This window comes from Lissotriton vulgaris, chromosome 8 (assembly GCF_964263255.1).
Source record: "Lissotriton vulgaris chromosome 8, aLisVul1.2, whole genome shotgun sequence".
NCBI classification, from domain to species: domain Eukaryota; kingdom Metazoa; phylum Chordata; class Amphibia; order Caudata; family Salamandridae; genus Lissotriton; species Lissotriton vulgaris.
Window position 1 is genome coordinate 1,532,165,295 of NC_141696.1, and position 21,052 is coordinate 1,532,186,346.

At 39.4% G+C, this 21,052-nt stretch overlaps 5 non-coding genes across 5 annotated transcripts; all 5 read right to left on the minus strand.

The window, feature by feature from the left end:
- Positions 1-2,239: 2,239 nt before the first annotated feature.
- Positions 2,240-2,312, minus strand: TRNAF-GAA (transfer RNA phenylalanine (anticodon GAA)). The gene has a single exon. It is a non-coding gene; the product is annotated as a tRNA-Phe (tRNA).
- A 3,420-nt stretch (positions 2,313-5,732) lies between these two features.
- On the minus strand, positions 5,733-5,805 carry TRNAF-GAA (transfer RNA phenylalanine (anticodon GAA)). Its single transcript has one exon. It is a non-coding gene; the product is annotated as a tRNA-Phe (tRNA).
- An 8,063-nt stretch (positions 5,806-13,868) lies between these two features.
- On the minus strand, positions 13,869-13,941 carry TRNAL-CAA (transfer RNA leucine (anticodon CAA)). The gene has a single exon. It is a non-coding gene; the product is annotated as a tRNA-Leu (tRNA).
- A 2,754-nt stretch (positions 13,942-16,695) lies between these two features.
- TRNAF-GAA (transfer RNA phenylalanine (anticodon GAA)) lies at positions 16,696-16,768 on the minus strand. The gene has a single exon. It is a non-coding gene; the product is annotated as a tRNA-Phe (tRNA).
- Positions 16,769-17,858: 1,090 nt separating this feature from the next.
- Positions 17,859-17,931, minus strand: TRNAF-GAA (transfer RNA phenylalanine (anticodon GAA)). Its single transcript has one exon. It is a non-coding gene; the product is annotated as a tRNA-Phe (tRNA).
- Positions 17,932-21,052: the final 3,121 nt, after the last annotated feature.

Sequence of the window (21,052 nt, forward strand, 5' to 3'; positions counted from 1 at the left end):
TTCATACTTTAATTTAAACCATTTAACAAAATAGATGCAGGACCTGGATTTTTAACCTCATATGGTAGAGATATGTTTTAAGGAGTCCTGTATCATTCCGCAATTAACTGGTGCAATGGGCAAATAGCATTTTTGGGATCCAGGTTAGGTAGTTGTTTTTTTAACTCTGAATGGACTAGCACTATATTACCCAGATATATTTGGCATGAGTAGGTAAGCAATGTCATCTGACTACTGACATCTGTGTTCAAGGGGAAGTGGAAGGTAATGCAGACAAGAGTTTACTTTACAAAAAAGCATGAAATGGGAAATATTCATTGTCAAACCTGAAGGTAAGAGAGGTGGAAGCAAGTTTAGAAGGAGGACATAAAGCAAAGTCTATGTTAAATTGATTGTGTTGTAGATCAGTTGGAAAAAATTTGATGAATAGAGAAAAAGTACTACAGCTGATTCCAAGACCTATTTTGTTAGAAGCAAGGATCCTCTCAACTGTGCCGAAACCCGGGATTGAACCAGGGACCTTTAGATCTTCAGTCTAACGCTCTCCCAACTCAGCTATTTCGGCCTGTTTATAGCTGTGGTCTTCATACTTTAATTTAAACCATTTAACAAAATAGATGCAGGACCTGGATTTTTAACCTCATATGGTAGAGATATGTTTTAAGGAGTCCTGTATCATTCCGCAATTAACTGGTGCAATGGGTAAATAGCATTTTTGGGATCCAGGTTAGGTAGTTGTTTTTTTAACTCTGAATGGACTAGCACTATATTACCCAGATATATTTGGCATGAGTAGGTAAGCAATGTCATCTGACTACTGACATCTGTGTTCAAGGGGAAGTGGAAGGTAATGCAGACAAGAGTTTACTTTACAAAAAAGCATGAAATGGGAAATATTCATTGTCAAACCTGAAGGTAAGAGAGGTGGAAGCAAGTTTAGAAGGAGGACATAAAGCAAAGTCTATGTTAAATTGATTGTGTTGTAGATCAGTTGGAAAAAATTTGATGAATAGAGAAAAAGTACTACAGCTGATTCCAAGACCTATTTTGTTAGAAGCAAGGAACCTCTCAACTGTGCCGAAACCCGGGATTGAACCAGGGACCTTTAGATCTTCAGTCTAACGCTCTCCCAACTGAGCTATTTCGTCCTTCTGATAGCTGGGGTCTTCATACTTTAATTTGAATCATTTAACAAAATAGATGCAGTACCTGGATTTTTAACCTCATATGGTAGAGATATGTTTTAAGGAGTCCTGTATCATTCCCCAGTTAACTGGTGCAATGGGTAAATAGCATTTTTGGGATCCAGGTTAGGTAGTTGTTTTTTTAACTCTGAATGGACTAGCACTATATTACCTAGATATATTTGGCATGAGTAGGTAAGCAATGTCATCTGACTACTGACATCTGTGTTCAAGGGGAAGTGGAATGTGATGCAGAAAAGAGTTTACTTTACAAAAAAGGACGAAATGGGAAACATTCATTGTCAAACCTGAAGGCAAGATAGGTGGAAGAAAGTTTAAAAGGAGGACAGAAAGCAAAGTCTATGTTGAATTGATCATTTTGTAGATCAGTTGATAAAAATGTTGATAGAGAAAAAAGTACTACAGCTGATTCCAAGACCTATTTTGTTAGAAGCAAGGAACCTCTCAACTGTGCCGAAACCCAGGATTGAACCAGGGACCTTTAGATCTTCAGTCTAATACTCTCCCAACTGAGATATTGCGGCCTGCTTACAGCTGTGGTCTTCATACTTTAATTTGAACCATTTAACAAAATAGATGCAGGACCTGGATTTTTAACCTCATATGGTAGAGATATGTTTTAAGGAGTCCTGCATCATTCCGCAATTAACTGGTGCAATGGGTAAATAGCATTTTTGGGATCCAGGTTAGGTAGTTGTTTTTTTAACTCTGAATGGACTAGCACTATATTACCCAGATATATTTGGCATGAGTAGGTAAGCAATGTCATCTGACTACTGACATCTGTGTTCAAGGGGAAGTGGAAGGTAATGCAGATAAGAGTTTACTTTACAAAAAAGCATGAAATGGGAAATATTCATTGTCAAACCTGAAGGTAAGAGAGGTGGAAGCAAGTTTAGAAGGAGGACATAAAGCAAAGTCTATGTTAAATTGATTGTGTTGTAGATCAGTTGGAAAAAATTTGATGAATAGAGAAAAAGTACTACAGCTGATTCCAAGACCTATTTTGTTAGAAGCAAGGAACCTCTCAACTGTGCCGAAACCCGGGATTGAACCAGGGACCTTTAGATCTTCAGTCTAACGCTCTCCCAACTGAGCTATTTCGGCCTGCTGATATCTGTGGTCTTCATACTTTAATTTGAACCATTTAACAAAATAGATGCAGGACCTGGATTTTTAACCTCATATGGTAGAGATATGTTTTAAGGAGTCCTGCATCATTCCGCAATTAACTGGTGCAATGGGTAAATAGCATTTTTGGGATCCAGGTTAGGTAGTTGTTTTTTTAACTCTGAATGGACTAGCACTATATTACCCAGATATATTTGGCATGAGTAGGTAAGCAATGTCATCTGACTACTGACATCTGTGTTCAAGGGGAAGTGGAAGGTAATGCAGATAAGAGTTTACTTTACAAAAAAGCATGAAATGGGAAATATTCATTGTCAAACCTGAAGGTAAGAGAGGTGGAAGCAAGTTTAGAAGGAGGACATAAAGCAAAGTCTATGTTAAATTGATTGTGTTGTAGATCAGTTGGAAAAAATGTGATGAATAGAGAAAAAGAACTACAGCTGATTCCAAGACCTATTTTGTTAGAAGCAAGGAACCTCTCAACTGTGCCGAAACCCAGGATTGAACCAGGGACCTTTAGATCTTCAGTCTAACGCTCTCCCAACTGAGCTATTTCGGCCTTCTGATAGCTCGGGTCTTCATACTTTAATTTGAACCATTTAACAAAATAGATGCAGGACCTGGATTTTTAACCTCATATGGTAGAGATATGTTTTAAGGAGTCCTGTATCATTCCCCAGTTAACTGGTGCAATGGGTAAATAGCATTTTTGGGATCCAGGTTAGGTAGTTGTTTTTTTAACTCTGAATGGACTAGCACTATATTACCCAGATATATTTGGCATGAGTAGGTAAGCAATGTCATCTGACTACTGACATCTGTGTTCAAGGGGAAGTGGAATGTGATGCAGGCAAGAGTTTACTTTACAAAAAAGGACGAAATGGAAAACATTCATAGTCAAACCTGAAGGCAAGATAGGTGGAAGAAAGTTTAAAAGGAGGACAGAAAGCAAAGTCTATGTTGAATTGATCATTTTGTAGATCAGTTGATAAAAATGTTGATAGAGAAAAAAGTACTACAGCTGATTCCAAGACCTATTTTGTTAGAAGCAAGGAACCTCTCAACTGTGCCGACAACTGGGATTGAACCAGGGACCTTTAGATCTTCAGTCTAACGCTCTCCCAACTTAGCTATTTCAGCCTGCTTATAGCTGTGGTCTTCATACTTTAATTTAAACCATTTAACAAAATAGATGCAGGACCTGGATTTTTAACCTCATATGGTGAGATATGTTTTAAGGAGTCCTGTATCATTCCGCAATTAACTGGTGCAATGGGTAAATAGCATTTTTGGGATCCAGGTTAGCTAGTTGTTTTTTTAACTCTGAATGTACTAGCACTATATTACCCAGATATATTTGGCATGAGTAGGTAAGCAATGTCATCTGACTACTGACATCTGTGTTCAAGGGGAAGTGGAAGGTAATGCAGACAAGAGTTTACTTTACAAAAAAGCATGACATGGGAAACATTCATAGTAAAACCTGAAGGCAAGAGAGGTGGAAGCAAGTCTAGAAGGAGGACAGAAAGCAAAGTCTATGTTAAATTGATTGTGTTGTAGATCAGTTGGAAAAAATTTGATGAATACAGAAAAAGTACTACAGCTGATTCCAAGACCTATTTTGTTAGAAGCAAAGAACCTCTCAACAGTGCCGAAACCCGGGATTGAACCAGGGACCTTTAGATCTTCAGTCTAACACTCTCCCAAATGAGCTATTTCGGCCTGCTGATATCTGAGGTCTTCATACTTTAATTTGAACCATTTAACAAAATAGATGCAGGACCTGGATTTTTAACCTCATATGGTAGAGATATGTTTTAAGGAGTCCTGTATCATTCCCCAGTTAACTGGTGCAATGGGTAAACAGCATTTTTGGGATCCAGGTTAGGTAGTTGTTTTTTTAACTCTGAATGGGCGAGCACTATATTACCCAGATATATTATGCATGAGTAGGTAAGCAATGTCATCTGACTACTGACATCTGTGTTCAAGGGGAAGTGGAAGGTAATGCAGACAAGAGTTTACTTTACAAAAAAGCATGAAATGGGAAATATTCATTGTCAAACCTGAAGGTAAGAGAGGTGGAAGCAAGTTTAGAAGGAGGATATAAAGCAAAGTCTATGTTAAATTGATTGTGTTGTAGATCAGTTGGAAAAAATTTGATGAATAGAGAAAAAGTACTACAGCTGATTCCAAAACCTATTTTGTTAGAAGCAAGGAACCTCTCAACTGTGCCGAAACCCGGGATTGAACCAGGGACCTTTAGATCTTCAGTCTAACGCTCTCCCAACTGAGCTATTTCCGCCTTCTGATAGCTGGGGTCTTCATACTTTAATTTGAACCATTTAACAAAATAGATGCAGGACCTGGATTTTTAACCTCATATGGTAGAGATATGTTTGGAGGAGTCCTGTATCATTCCCCAGTTAACTGGTGCAATCGGTAAATAGCATTTTTGGGATCCAGGTTAGGTAGTTGTTTTTTTAACTCTGAATGGACTAGCACTATATTACCTAGATATATTTGGCATGAGTAGGTAAGCAATGTCATCTGACTACTGACATCTGTGTTCAAGGGGAAGTGGAATGTGATGCAGACAAGAGTTTACTTCACAAAAAAGGACGAAATGGGAAACATTCATTGTCAAACCTGAAGGCAAGATAGGTGGAAGAAAGTTTAAAAGGAGGACAGAAAGCAAAGTCTATGTTGAATTGATCATTTTGTAGATCAGTTGATAAAAATGTTAATAGAGAAAAAAGTACTACAGCTGATTCCAAGACCTATTTTTTTAGAAGCAAGGAACCTCTCAACTGTGCCGAAACCCAGGATTGAACCAGGGACCTTTAGATCTTCAGTCTAACACTCTCCCAACTGAGATATTGCGGCCTGCTTACAGCTGTGGTCTTCATACTTTAATTTAAACCATTTAACAAAATAGATGCAGGACCTGGATTTTTAACCTCATATGGTAGAGATATGTTTTAAGGAGTCCTGTATCATTCCGCAATTAAGTGGTGCAATGGGCAAATAGCATTTTTGGGATCCAGGTTAGGTAGTTGTTTTTTTAACTCTGAATGGACTAGCACTATATTACCCAGATATATTTGGCATGAGTAGGTAAGCAATGTCATCTGACTACTGACATCTGTGTTCAAGGGGAAGTGGAAGGTAATGCAGACAAGAGTTTACTTTACAAAAAAGCATGAAATGGGAAATATTCATTGTCAAACCTGAAGGTAAGAAAGGTGGAAGCAAGTTTAGAAGGAGGACATAAAGCAAAGTCTATGTTAAATTGATTGTGTTGTAGATCAGTTGGAAAAAATTTGATGAATAGAGAAAAAGTACTACAGCTGATTCCAAGACCTATTTTGTTAGAAGCAAGGAACCTCTCAACTGTGCCGAAACCCGGGATTGAACCAGGGACCTTTAGATCTTCAGTCTAACGCTCTCCCAACTGAGCTATTTCGGCCTGCTTATAGCTGTGGTCTTCATACTTTAATTTAAACCATTTAACAAAATAGATGCAGGACCTGGATTTTTAACCTCATATGGTAGATATATGTTTTAAGGAGTCCTGTATCATTCCGCAATTAACTGGTGCAATGGGCAAATAGCATTTTTGGGATCCAGGTTAGGTAGTTGTTTTTTTAACTCTGAATGGACTAGCACTATATTACCTAGATATATTTGGCATGAGTAGGTAAGCAATGTCATCTGACTACTGACATCTGTGTTCAAGGGGAAGTGGAATGTGATGCAGACAAGAGTTTACTTTACAAAAAAGGACGAAATGGGAAACATTCATTGTCAAACCTGAAGGCAAGATAGGTGGAAGAAAGTTTAAAAGGAGGACAGAAAGCAAAGTCTATGTTGAATTGATCATTTTGTAGATCAGTTGATAAAAATGTTGATAGAGAAAAAAGTACTACAGCTGATTCCAAGACCTATTTTGTTAGAAGCAAGGAACCTCTCAACTGTGCCGAAACCCGGGAATGAACCAGGGACCTTTAGATCTTCAGTCTAACGCTCTCCCAACTGAGCTATTGCAGCCTGCTTATAGCTGTGGTCTTCATACTTTAATTTAAACCATTTAACAAAATAGATGCAGGACCTGGATTTTTAACCTCATATGGTAGAGATATGTTTTAAGGAGTCCTGTATCATTCCGCAATTAACTGGTGCAATGGGCAAAAAGCATTCTTGGGATCCAGGTTAGGTAGTTGTTTTTTTAACTCTGAATGGACTAGCACTATATTACCCAGATATATTTGGCATGAGTAGGTAAGCAATGTCATCTGACTACTGACATCTGTGTTCAAGGGGAAGTGGAAGGTAATGCAGACAAGAGTTTACTTTACAAAAAAGCATGAAATGGGAAATATTAATTGTCAAACCTGAAGGTAAGAGAGGTGGAAGCAAGTTTAGAAGGAGGACATAAAGCAAAGTCTATGTTAAATTGATTGTGTTGTAGATCAGTTGGAAAAAATTTGATGAATAGAGAAAAAGTACTACAGCTGATTCCAAGACCTATTTTGTTAGAAGCAAGGAACCTCTCAACTGTGCCGAAACCCGGGATTGAACCAGGGACCTTTAGATCTTCAGTCTGACGCTCTCCCAACTGAGCTATTTCGGCCTGCTAATAGCTGTGGTCTTCATACTTTAATTTAAACCATTTAACAAAATAGATGCAGGACCTGGATTTTTAACCTCATATGGTAGAGATATGTTTTAAGGAGTCCTGTATCATTCCGCAATTAACTGGTGCAATGGGTAAATAGCATTTTTTGGATCCAGGTTAGGTAGTTGTTTTTTTAACTGTGAATGGACTAGCACTATATTACCCAGATATATTTGGCATGAGTAGGTAAGCAATATCATCTGACTACTGACATCTGTGTTCAAGGGGAAGTGGAAGGTAATGCAGACAAGAGTTTACTTTACAAAAAAGCATGAAATGGGAAATATTCATTGTCAAACCTGAAGGTAAGAGAGGTGGAAGCAAGTTTAGAAGGAGGACATAAAGCAAAGTCTATGTTAAATTGATTGTGTTGTAGATCAGTTGGAAAAAATTTGATGAATAGAGAAAAAGTACTACAGCTGATTCCAAGACCTATTTTGTTAGAAGCAAGGAACCTCTCAACTGTGCCGAAACCCGGGATTGAACCAAGGACCTTTCGATCTTCAGTCTAACGCTCTCCCAACTGAGTTATTTCGGCCTTCTGATAGCTGGGGTCTTCATACTTCAATTTGAACCATTTAACAAAATAGATGCAGGACCTGGATTTTTAACCTCATATGGTAGAGATATGTTTTAAGGAGTCCTGTATCATTCCCCAGTTAACTGGTGCAATGGGTAAATAGCATTTTTGGGATCCAGGTTAGGTAGTTGTTTTTTTAACTCTGAATGGACTAGCATACACCCAGATATATTTGGCATGAGAAGGTAAGCAATGTCATCTGACTACTGACATCTGTGTTCAAGGGGAAGTGGAATGTGATGCAGACAAGAGTTTACTTTACAAAAAAGGACGAAATGGGAAACATTCATAGTCAAACCTGAAGGCAAGATAGGTGGAAGAAAGTTTAAAAGGAGGACAGAAAGCAAAGTCTATGTTGAATTGATCATTTTGTGGATCAGTTGATAAAAATGTTGATAGAGAAAAAAGTACTACAGCTGATTCCAAGACTTATTTTGTGAGAAGCAAGGAACCTCTCAACAGTGCCGAAACCCGGGATTAAACCAGGGACCTTTAGATCTTCAGTCTAACGGTCTCCCAACTGAGCTATTTCTGCCTCCTGCTAGCTGTAGTCTACATACTTTGATTTGAACCATTTAACAAAATAGATGCATGACCTGGATATTTGACCTTATAGGTTAGAGATATGTTTAAGGAGTCCTGTATCATTCAGCAGTTAACTGGTGCAATGGGTAAATACTATTTTTGGGATCCAGGTTAGGTCATTTTATTTTTACCTCCGTATGGACTAGCACTATATTACCCAGACGTATTTTGCCTGAGTAGGTAAGCAATGTCATCTGACCACTGACATCTGTGTTCAAGGGGAAGTGGAAGGTAATGCAGACCAGAGTTTACTTTACAAAAAAGCATGACATGGGAAACATTCATAGTCACACCTGAAGGCAAGAGAGTTGGAAGCAAGTCTAGAAGGAGGACAGAAAGCAAAGTCTATGTTAAATTGATTGTGTTGTAGATCAGTTAGAAAAAAATTGATGAATACAGAAAAAGGACAACAGCTGATTCTAAGACCTATTTTGTTAGAAGCAAAGAACCTCTCAACAGTGCCGAAACCCAGGATTGAACCAGGGACCTTTAGATCTTCAGTCTAACACTCTCCCAACTGAGCTATTTCGGCCTGCTGATATCTGTGGTCTTCATACTTTAATTTGAACCATTTAACAAAATAGATGCATGACCTGGATTTTTAACCTCATATGGTAGTGATATGTTTTAAGGAGTTCTGTATCATTCCCCAGTTAACTGGTGCAATGGGTAAATAGCATTTTTGGGATCCAGGTTAGGTAGTTGTTTTTTTAACTCTGAATGGACTAGCACTATATTACCCAGATATATTTGGCATGAGTAGGTAAGCAATGTCATCTGACTACTGACATCTGTGTTCAAGGGGAAGTGGAAGGTAATGCAGACAAGAGTTTACTTTACAAAAAAGCATGAAATGGGAAATATTCATTGTCAAACCTGAAGGTAAGAGAGGTGGAAGCAAGTTTAGAAGGAGGATATAAAGCAAAGTCTATGTTAAATTGATTGTGTTGTAGATCAGTTGGAAAAAATTTGATGAATAGAGAAAAAGTACTACAGCTGATTCCAAAACCTATTTTGTTAGAAGCAAGGAACCTCTCAACTGTGCCGAAGCCCGGGATTGAATCAGGGACCTTTAGATCTTCAGTCTAACGCTCTCCCAACTGAGCTATTTCGGCCTTCTGATAGCTGGGGTCTTCATACTTTAATTTGAACCATTTAACAAAATAGATGCAGGACCTGGATTTTTAACCTCATATGGTAGAGATATGTTTGGAGGAGTCCTGTATCATTCCCCAGTTAACTGGTGCAATCGGTAAATAGCATTTTTGGGATCCAGGTTAGGTAGTTGTTTTTTTAACTCTGAATGGACTAGCATACACCCAGATATATTTGGCATGAGTAGGTAAGCAATGTCATCTGACTACTGACATCTGTGTTCAAGGGGAAGTGGAATGTGATGCAGACAAGAGTTTACTTTACAAAAAAGGACGAAATGGGAAACATTCATAGTCAAACCTGAAGGCAAGATAGGTGGAAGAAAGTTTAAAAGGAGGACAGAAAGCAAAGTCTATGTTGAATTGATCATTTTGTGGATCAGTTGATAAAAATGTTGATAGAGAAAAAAGTACTACAGCTGATTCCAAGACTTATTTTGTGAGAAGCAAGGAACCTCTCAACAGTGCCGAAACCCGGGATTAAACCAGGGACCTTTAGATCTTCAGTCTAACGGTCTCCCAACTGAGCTATTTCTGCCTCCTGCTAGCTGTAGTCTACATACTTTGATTTGAACCATTTAACAAAATAGATGCATGACCTGGATATTTGACCTTATAGGTTAGAGATATGTTTAAGGAGTCCTGTATCATTCAGCAGTTAACTGGTGCAATGGGTAAATACTATTTTTGGGATCCAGGTTAGGTCATTTTATTTTAACCTCCGTATGGACTAGCACTATATTACCCAGACGTATTTTGCCTGAGTAGGTAAGCAATGTCATCTGACCACTGACATCTGTGTTCAAGGGGAAGTGGAAGGTAATGCAGACCAGAGTTTACTTTACAAAAAAGCATGACATGGGAAACATTCATAGTCACACCTGAAGGCAAGAGAGTTGGAAGCAAGTCTAGAAGGAGGACAGAAAGCAAAGTCTATGTTAAATTGATTGTGTTGTAGATCAGTTAGAAAAAAATTGATGAATACAGAAAAAGGACAACAGCTGATTCTAAGACCTATTTTGTTAGAAGCAAAGAACCTCTCAACAGTGCCGAAACCCGGGATTGAACCAGGGACCTTTAGATCTTCAGTCTAACACTCTCCCAACTGAGCTTTTTCGACCTGCTGATATCTGTGGTCTTCATACTTTAATTTGAACCATTTAACAAAATAGATGCATGACCTGGATTTTTAACCTCATATGGTAGTGATATGTTTTAAGGAGTTCTGTATCATTCCCCAGTTAACTGGTGCAATGGGTAAATAGCATTTTTGGGATCCAGGTTAGGTAGTTGTTTTTTTAACTCTGAATGGACTAGCACTATATTACACAGATATATTTGGCATGAGTAGGTAAGCAATGTCATCTGACTACTGACATCTGTGTTCAAGGGGAAGTGGAAGGTAATGCAGACAAGAGTTTACTTTACAAAAAAGCATGAAATGGGAAATATTCATTGTCAAACCTGAAGGTAAGAGAGGTGGAAGCAAGTTTAGAAGGAGGATATAAAGCAAAGTCTATGTTAAATTGATTGTGTTGTAGATCAGTTGGAAAAAATTTGATGAATAGAGAAAAAGTACTACAGCTGATTCCAAAACCTATTTTGTTAGAAGCAAGGAACCTCTCAACTGTGCCGAAACCCGGGATTGAACCAGGGACCTTTAGATCTTCAGTCTAACGCTCTCCCAACTGAGCTATTTCTGCCTTCTGATAGCTGGGGTCTTCATACTTTAATTTGAACCATTTAACAAAATAGATGCAGGACCTGGATTTTTAACCTCATATGGTAGAGATATGTTTGGAGGAGTCCTGTATCATTCCCCAGTTAACTGGTGCAATCGGTAAATAGCATTTTTGGGATCCAGGTTAGGTAGTTGTTTTTTTAACTCTGAATGGACTAGCACTATATTACCTAGATATATTTGGCATGAGTAGGTAAGCAATGTCATCTGACTACTGACATCTGTGTTCAAGGGGAAGTGGAATGTGATGCAGACAAGAGTTTACTTTACAAAAAAGGACGAAATGGGAAACATTCATTGTCAAACCTGAAGGCAAGATAGGTGGAAGAAAGTTTAAAAGGAGGACAGAAAGCAACGTCTATGTTGAATTGATCATTTTGTAGATCAGTTGATAAAAATGTTGATAGAGAAAAAAGTACTACAGCTGATTCCAAGACCTATTTTGTTAGAAGCAAGGAACCTCTCAACTGTGCCGAAACCCGGGATTGAACCAGGGACCCTTAGACCTTCAGAATGCTCTCCCAACTGAGCTATTGCAGCCTGCTTATAGCGGTGGTCTTCATACTTTAATTTAAACCATTTAACAAAATAGATGCAGGACCTGGATTTTTAACCTCATATGGTAGAGATATGTTTTAAGGAGTCCTGTATCATTCCGCAATTAACTGGTGCAATGGGCAAATAGCATTCTTGGGATCCAGGTTAGGTAGTTGTTTTTTTTAACTCTGAATGGACTAGCACTATATTACCCAGATATATTTGGCATGAGTAGGTAAGCAATGTCATCTGACTACTGACATCTGTGTTCAAGGGGAAGTGGAAGGTAATGCAGACAAGAGTTTACTTTACAAAAAAGCATGAAATGGGAAATATTAATTGTCAAACCTGAAGGTAAGAGAGGTGGAAGCAAGTTTAGAAGGAGGACATAAAGCAAAGTCTATGTTAAATTGATTGTGTTGTAGATCAGTTGGAAAAAATTTGATGAATAGAGAAAAAGTACTACAGCTGATTCCAAGACCTATTTTGTTTGAAGCAAGGAACCTCTCAAGTGTGCCGAAACCCGGGATTGAACCAGGGACCTTTAGATCTTCAGTCTGACGCTCTCCCAACTGAGCTATTTCGGCCTGCTTATAGCTGTGGTCTTCATACTTTAATTTAAACCATTTAACAAAATAGATGCAGGACCTGGATTTTTAACCTCATATGGTAGAGATATGTTTTAAGGAGTCCTGTATCATTCCGCAATTAACTGGTGCAATGGGTAAATAGCATTTTTTGGATCCAGGTTAGGTAGTTGTTTTTTTAACTGTGAATGGACTAGCACTATATTACCCAGATATATTTGGCATGAGTAGGTAAGCAATATCATCTGACTACTGACATCTGTGTTCAAGGGGAAGTGGAAGGTAATGCAGACAAGAGTTTACTTTACAAAAAAGCATGAAATGGGAAATATTTATTGTCAAACCTGAAGGTAAGAGAGGTGGAAGCACGTTTAGAAGGAGGACATAAAGCAAAGTCTATGTTAAATTGATTGTGTTGTAGATCAGTTGGAAAAAATTTGATGAATAGAGAAAAAGTACTACAGCTGATTCCAAGACCTATTTTGTTAGAAGCAAGGAACCTCTCAACTGTGCCGAAACCCGGGATTGAACCAAGGACCTTTAGATCTTCAGTCTAACGCTCTCCCAACTGAGTTATTTCGGCCTTCTGATAGCTGGGGTCTTCATACTTCAATTTGAACCATTTAACAAAATAGATGCAGGACCTGGATTTTTAACCTCATATGGTAGAGATATGTTTTAAGGAGTCCTGTATCATTCCCCAGTTAACTGGTGCAATGGGTAAATAGCATTTTTGGGATCCAGGTTAGGTAGTTGTTTTTTTCACTCTGAATGGACTAGCATACACCCAGATATATTTGGCATGAGTAGGTAAGCAATGTCATCTGACTACTGACATCTGTGTTCAAGGGGAAGTGGAATGTGATGCAGACAAGAGTTTACTTTACAAAAAAGGACGAAATGGGAAACATTCATAGTCAAACCTGAAGGCAAGATAGGTGGAAGAAAGTTTAAAAGGAGGACAGAAAGCAAAGTCTATGTTGAATTGATCATTTTGTGGATCAGTTGATTAAAATGTTGATAGAGAAAAAAGTACTACAGCTGATTCCAAGACTTATTTTGTGAGAAGCAAGGAACCTCTCAACAGTGCCGAAACCCGGGATTAAACCAGGGACCTTTAGATCTTCAGTCTAACGGTCTCCCAACTGAGCTATTTCTGCCTCCTGCTAGCTGTAGTCTACATACTTTGATTTGAACCATTTAACAAAATAGATGCATGACCTGGATATTTGACCTTATAGGTTAGAGATATGTTTTAAGGAGCCCTGTATCATTCAGCAGTTAACTGGTGCAATGGGTAAATACTATTTTTGGGATCCAGGTTAGGTCATTTTATTTTTACCTCCGTATGGACTAGCACTATATTACCCAGACGTATTTTGCCTGAGTAGGTAAGCAATGTCATCTGACCACTGACATCTGTGTTCAAGGGGAAGTGGAAGGTAATGCAGACCAGAGTTTACTTTACAAAAAAGCATGACATGGGAAACATTCATAGTCACACCTGAAGGCAAGAGAGTTGGACGCAAGTCTAGAAGGAGGACAGAAAGCAAAGTCTATGTTAAATTGATTGTGTTGTAGATCAGTTAGAAAAAAATTGATGAATACAGAAAAAGGACAACAGCTGATTCTAAGACCTATTTTGTTAGAAGCAAAGAACCTCTCAACAGTGCCGAAACCCGGGATTGAACCAGGGACCTTTAGATCTTGAGTCTAACACTCTCCCAACTGAGCTATTTCGGCCTGCTGATATCTGTGGTCTTCATACTTTAATTTGAACCATTTAACAAAATAGATGCATGACCTGGATTTTTAACCTCATATGGTAGTGATATGTTTTAAGGAGTTCTGTATCATTCCCCAGTTAACTGGTGCAATGGGTAAATAGCATTTTTGGGATCCAGGTTAGGTAGTTGTTTTTTTAACTCTGAATGGACTAGCACTATATTACCCAGATATATTTGGCATGAGTAGGTAAGCAATGTCATCTGACTACTGACATCTGTGTTCAAGGGGAAGTGGAATGTGATGCAGACAAGAGTTTACTTTACAAAAAAGGACGAAATGGGAAACATTCATAGTCAAACCTGAAGGCAAGATAGGTGGAAGAAAGTTTAAAAGGAGGACAGAAAGCAAAGTCTATGTTGAATTGATCATTTTGTAGATCAGTTCGATAAAAATGTTGATAGAGAAAAAAGTACTACAGCTGTAGATGTAGATGTAGATGTAGAGTCCATTTATAACGCGCTAGCAATCGCTCCAAGGAGCATCTCGGCGCCAATATGAGGACAACCAGATGAAAAGGTTGCCTTACTGCTAAGGAGACCATAACCGGGATCACACTAGCGCTCTGGCCATTGGGTCTGGAAGATTGTAAATCCAGGTTTTCAATTGCTTGCGGAACTCAGACTCCTTGTCCAGTGCTCTTAATAGAGGGGGTAGGGCATTCCATGCTTTGGCACCCAACACCGCTAGGGATTTGCCCCCGCGGGTTTTGAGTCTGAATCTAGGGATGGTCAAAAGATTGGCATTGGAGGATCTTAGTGCGCGATTTGGACAGTATTTTACAAATTTATTTCTTAGGTAAGTGGGGCCTGAATTATGCACAGCGCGAAAAGTGATAGTTAAAACTTTGTGGAGGACCCTTTTAGTTATAGGCAGCCAGTGTAGTGCATTGAGGGCTTTGGTTGCTGAGGATCTTCTTGGCCATTTCAGAACCAGCCTTGCAGCTGCATGCTGCACCATCTGGAGTTTATGAGTAACCATCTTATTGGTGCCAGCGTACAGGCTATTGCAGTAGTCAATGCGGGAGGTGACTAATGCAATCGTAACAGTTTTCCTTGCTTCGAGGGGCAGCAAGTCGAAGAACTTTCTAAGCATTTTTATTACCCCGAAACAAGTGCCTGCCACTTTTGACGCTTGATGTTTGAAGGATAGATCGGCGTCAAACTGTACCCCAAGGTTGCGAGCCGAGGAGGTAGTGTGGGGTGGAATTTCTGCCTTCTCAGGCCACCACAGTCTGGGGATGAAATCATTATTTGAGCCTATGGGCATGATCTCGGTCTTTCCTGTATTACATTTTAGGTGGTTTTTCCGCATCCACTCAAAGGTGGCCGTTAAGCAGCACTTAAGCTTTTCCTCCCAGGCCTGGTTGTCTTTGTCCATGACCAGGATTAGTTGGGTATCGTCGGCATATGCTATTACATCTATGCCGTAGGATGATATCAGCTGAATCAGGGGTGCGGTGTAAACATTAAACAATGTCGGACTCAGACTGGAGCCCTGAGGTACTCCCGTTGACAGTGGCTTCTCGCTGGAACGGAATTCCCCCAGAGTCACCACTTGTCTCCTGTCACTAAGAAAGTTTTTTATCCACTCTAAGGCAATACCTTTAATGCCAGATGTTATTAGCCGGTCTATTAAGATGGCATGTGAGACCGTGTCGAAGGCCGCCGACAGATCTAATAGTATCAGGACGGCCTTCTTGCCTTGGTCTAGAGCTGAGCGGATAGTTTCCGTAGTGAACAGGAGAGCCGATTCGGTGGAATGCTGAGTTCTGAAGCCAGCCTGATTGGGGTGCCATACTTCATTATTTTCCAAGAAAAGTGTCAGCTGTTTGTTAACTGTGGACTCAGTGATTTTACACAAAGCTGGAAGTAATGAAATCGGACGTAGATTGGATAGTGTGGAGGGGTCAGGAAGTTGTTTTTTTTGTAAGGGTTTTACAGCTGCCAGTTTCCACTCGGGGGGGGCATAGGCGGTGGACAGAGAGTTGTTAACGATAACATTTATGTCCGGGTTGACAATATCCGCAATAAGATGTAGGAGTGCTATAGGACATGGAACAAATGGTGATCCTGATTTGGTTGCCAGGATGGCCTTTTTTGTCTCTTCCAGGCTGATTGTGCGGAAAGCTGTAAGCTGGGTGACTTCCTGCCTAGTAGTTTCGTCCTCACATATTTGATCAAAGCTGGGAGCCTCAAAGTCTTTCGTCAGACCCTTAACCTTTTCCTCAAAAAAGTCTGCGATGGAGTTGCAAAGCATTTGAGAGGGGGGGATGTCCTGTGTTAGACATTTGGGTTTACTAAAATCTTTTACAATATTAAAAATCGCCTTCTGTTTACAATTGGCTGTTGCTATGGCTGACGTGAAATACTTTGTTTTAGCCTGTTTGATTAAGGCATGATACGCTTTCTTGGTCTTTTTGTATTTGCTGCGTTCTGTGCTGAGGTAGTTCTTACGCCATCTACGTTCAGCCCGTCTTAGTTCCCCCTGTTTATTTTTGAGCTCTAGGTCAAACCAAGGGGCAGATCTCTTCTTATTCCCGGGTTTGAGCTTGCGTCTTCCCTGTCCTGTCATATTTTTTAGTTCTGTCATCCATTCCCTAAAGGTGTTTAGGTTTGGGGGTCCGGGTAACTTAGTTCTACACTCTCTGGCTATTGGTATTAATTCTGATTCCAAGACCTATTTTGTTAGAAGCAAGGAACCTCTCAACTGTGCCGAAACCCGGGATTGAACCAGGGACCTTTAGATCTTCAGTCTAACACTCTCCCAACTGAGCTATTTCGGCCTTCTGATAGCTGGGGTCTTCATACTTTAATTTGAACCATTTAACAAAATAGATGCAGGACCTGGATTTTTAACCTCATATGGTAGAGATATGTTTTAAGGAGTCCTGTATCATTCCCCAGTTAACTGGTGCAATGGGTAAATAGCATTTTTGGGATCCAGGTTAGGTAGTTGTTTTTTTAACTCTGAATGGACTAGCACTATATTACCCAGATATATTTGGCATGAGTAGGTAAGCAATGTCATCTGACTACTGACATCTGTGTTCAAGGGGAAGTTGAATGTGATGCAGACAAGAGTTTACTTTACAAAAAAGGACGAAATGGAAAACATTCATAGTCAAACCTGAAGGCAAGATAGGTGGAAGAAAGTTTAAAAGGAGGACAGAAAGCAAAGTCTATGTTGAATTGATCATTTTGTAGATCAGTTGATAAAAATGTTGATAGAGAACAAAGTACTACAGCTGATTCCAAGACCTATTTTGTTAGAAGCAAGGAACCTCTCAACTGTGCCGAAACCCGGGATTGAACCAGGGACCTTTAGATCTTCAGTCTAACGCTCTCCCAACTTAGCTATTTCGGCCTGCTTATAGCTGTGGTCTTCACACTTTAATTTAAACCATTTAACAAAATAGATGCAGGACCTGGATTTTTAACCTCATATGGTGAGATATGTTTTAAGGAGTCCTGTATCATTCCGCAATTAACTGGTGCAATGGGTAAATAGCATTTTTGGGATCCAGGTTAGGTAGTTGTTTTTTTAACTCTGAATGGACTAGCACTATATTACCCAGATATATTAGGCATGAGTAGGTAAGCAATGTCATCTGACTACTGACATCTGTGTTCAAGGGGAAGTGGAAGGTAATGCAGACAAGAGTTTACTTTACAAAAAAGCATGAAATGGGAAATATTCATTGTCAAATCTGAAGGTAAGAGAGGTGGAAGCAAGTTTAGAAGGAGGATATAAAGCAAAGTCTATGTTAAATTGATTGTGTTGTAGATCAGTTGGAAAAAATTTGATGAATAGAGAAAAAGTACTACAGCTGATTCCAAACCCTATTTTGTTAGAAGCAAGGAACCTCTCAACTGTGCCGAAACCCGGGATTGAACCAGGGACCTTTAGATCTTCAGTCTAACACTCTCCCAACTGAGCTATTTCGGCCTTCTGATAGCTGGGGTCTTCATACTTTAATTTGAACCATTTAACAAAATAGATGCAGGACCTGGATTTTTAACCTCATATGGTAGAGATATGTTTGGAGGAGTCCTGTATCATTCCCCAGTTAACTGGTGCAATCGGTAAATAGCATTTTTGGGATCCAGGTTAGGTAGTTGTTTTTTTAACTCTGAATGGACTAGCACTATATTACCTAGATATATTTGGCATGAGTAGGTAAGCAATGTCATCTGACTACTGACATCTGTGTTCAAGGGGAAGTGGAATGTGATGCAGACAAGAGTTTACTTTACAAAAAAGGACGAAATGGGAAACATTCATTGTCAAACCTGAAGGCAAGATAGGTGGAAGAAAGTTTAAAAGGAGGACAGAAAGCAAAGTCTATGTTGAATTGATCATTTTGTAGATCAGTTGATAAAAATGTTAATAGAGAAGAAAGTACTACAGCTGATTCCAAGACCTATTTTTTTAGAAGCAAGGAACCTCTCAACTGTGCCGAAACCCAGGATTGAACCAGGGACCTTTAGATCTTCAGTCTAACACTCTCCCAACTGAGATATTGCGGCCTGCTTACAGCTTTGGTCTTCATACTTTAATTTAAACCATTTAACAAAATAGATGCAGGACCTGGATTTTTAACCTCATATGGTAGAGATATGTTTTAAGGAGTCCTGTATCATTCCGCAATTAACTGGTGCAATGGGCAAATAGCATTTTTGGGATCCAGGTTAGGTAGTTGTTTTTTTACCTCTGAATGGACTAGCACTATATTACCCAGATATATTTGGCATGAGTAGGTAAGCAATGTCATCTGACTACTGACATCTGTGTTCAAGGGGAAGTGGAAGGTAATGCAGACAAGAGTTTACTTTACAAAAAAGCATGAAATGGGAAATATTCATTGTCAAACCTGAAGGTAAGAGAGGTGGAAGCAAGTTTAGAAGGAGGACATAAAGCAAAGTCTATGTTAAATTGATTGTGTTGTAGATCAGTTGGAAAAAATTTGATGAATAGAGAAAAAGTACTACAGCTGATTCCAAGACCTATTTTGTTAGAAGCAAGGAACCTCTCAACTGTGCCGAAACCCGGGATTGAACCAGGGACCTTTAGATCTTCAGTCTAACGCTCTCCCAACTGAGCTATTTCAGCCTGCTTATAGCTGCGGTCTTCATACTTTAATTTAAACCATTTAACAAAATAGATGCAGGACCTGGATTTTTAACCTCATATGGTAGATATATGTTTTAAGGAGTCCTGTATCATTCCCCAATTAACTGGTGCAATGGGTAAATAGCATTTTTGGGATCCAGGTTAGGTAGTTGTTTTTTTAACTCTGAATGGACTAGCACTATATTACCCAGATATATTTGGCATGAGTAGGTAAGCAATGTCAGCTGACTACTGACATCTGTGTTCAAGGGGAAGTGGAAGGTAATGCAGACAAGAGTTTACTTTCAGTAGTGATCTCTCAATGACCCCACAGATTAGTTCTGTGGTATCCGCCTGCTTTCTCATGTTACGGAAAATAAAAAAAAAAATAAAAAGATTCTTATCCACTGAAGCCCTCACCCTGGTCGTTCTAGCACTCATTGTCTCTCGGCTGGATTATGCCAACGCACTGTATGCTGGCATCCCAGCCTACCAGACACACAGACTGCAATTGATACAGAATCAGGCGGCCAGACTGATCTTCCAACTCCCGGCCCGCCACCACACAAAACCTCTGTTAAAAAAATTGCATTGGCTCCCCGTGGAACAGCGAAGCATCTTCAAAATCTGCTGTATCACACATAGAGCCCTCTCTGACAAAGGCCCTAGGTTCCTCTCAAATCGGATCAAAAAATACACCCCCTCTCGTACCCTCCGCTCCGCTGGACAACACTTACTTACCACTCCCAGATTTAAGCGCCTAAAATATGGCGGTACTCGCTTCTCTACGCTTTCCCCTCAAATATGGAATTCCCTCCCTTTCTCAATTCGTTCTACTGCCTCGCATCTCCATTTCAGAAAGTTGCTTAAAACGTGGCTGTTCCAGCAAGCCTACTCCTCCTGAGCCTCCACCCCATAGAGCCCTTTCCCATAAGCGCCAAGAAACCAATCCGGTGTACGTTGCGCTATATAAATATTTTAACATTAACATTTAACATTAACATTAACATTACAAAAAAGCATGAAATGGGAAATATTCATTGTCAAACCTGAAGGTAAGAGAGGTGGAAGCAAGTTTAGAAGGAGGACATAAAGCAAAGTCTATGTTAAATTGATTGTGTTGTAGATCAGTTGGAAAAAATTTGATGAATAGAGAAAAAGTACTACAGCTGATTCCAAGACCTATTTTGTTAGAAGCAAGGAACCTCTCGACTGTGCCGAAACCCGGGATTGAACCAGGGACCTTCAGATCTTCAGTCTAACGCTCTCCCAACTGAGCTATTGCAGCCTGCTTATAGCTGTGGTCTTCATACTTTAATTTAAACCATTTAACAAAATAGATGCAGGACCTGGATTTTTAACCTCATATGGTAGAGATATGTTTTAAGGAGTCCTGTATCATTCCGCAATTAACTGGTGCAATGGGCAAATAGCATTTTTGGGATCCAGGTTAGGTAGTTGTTTTTTTAACTCTGAATGGACTAGCACTATATTACCTAGATATATTTGGCATGAGTAGGTAAGCAATGTCATCTGACTACTGACATCTGTGTTCAAGGGGAAGTGGAATGTGATGCAGACAAGAGTTTACTTTACAAAAAAGGACGAAATGGGAAACATTCATTGTCAAACCTGAAGGCAAGATAGGTGGAAGAAAGTTTAAAAGGAGGACAGAAAGCAAAGTCTATGTTGAATTGATCATTTTGTAGATCAGTTGATAAAAATGTTGATAGAGAAAAAAGTACTACAGCTGATTCCAAGACCTATTTTGTTAGAAGCAAGGAACCTCCCAACTGTGCCAAAACCCGGGATTGAACCAGGGACCTTTAGATCTTCAGTCTAACGCTCTCCCAACTGAGCTATTGCAGCCTGCTTATAGCTGTGGTCTTCATACTTCAATTTAAACCATTTAACAAAATAGATGCAGGACCTGGATTTTTAACCTCATATGGTAGAG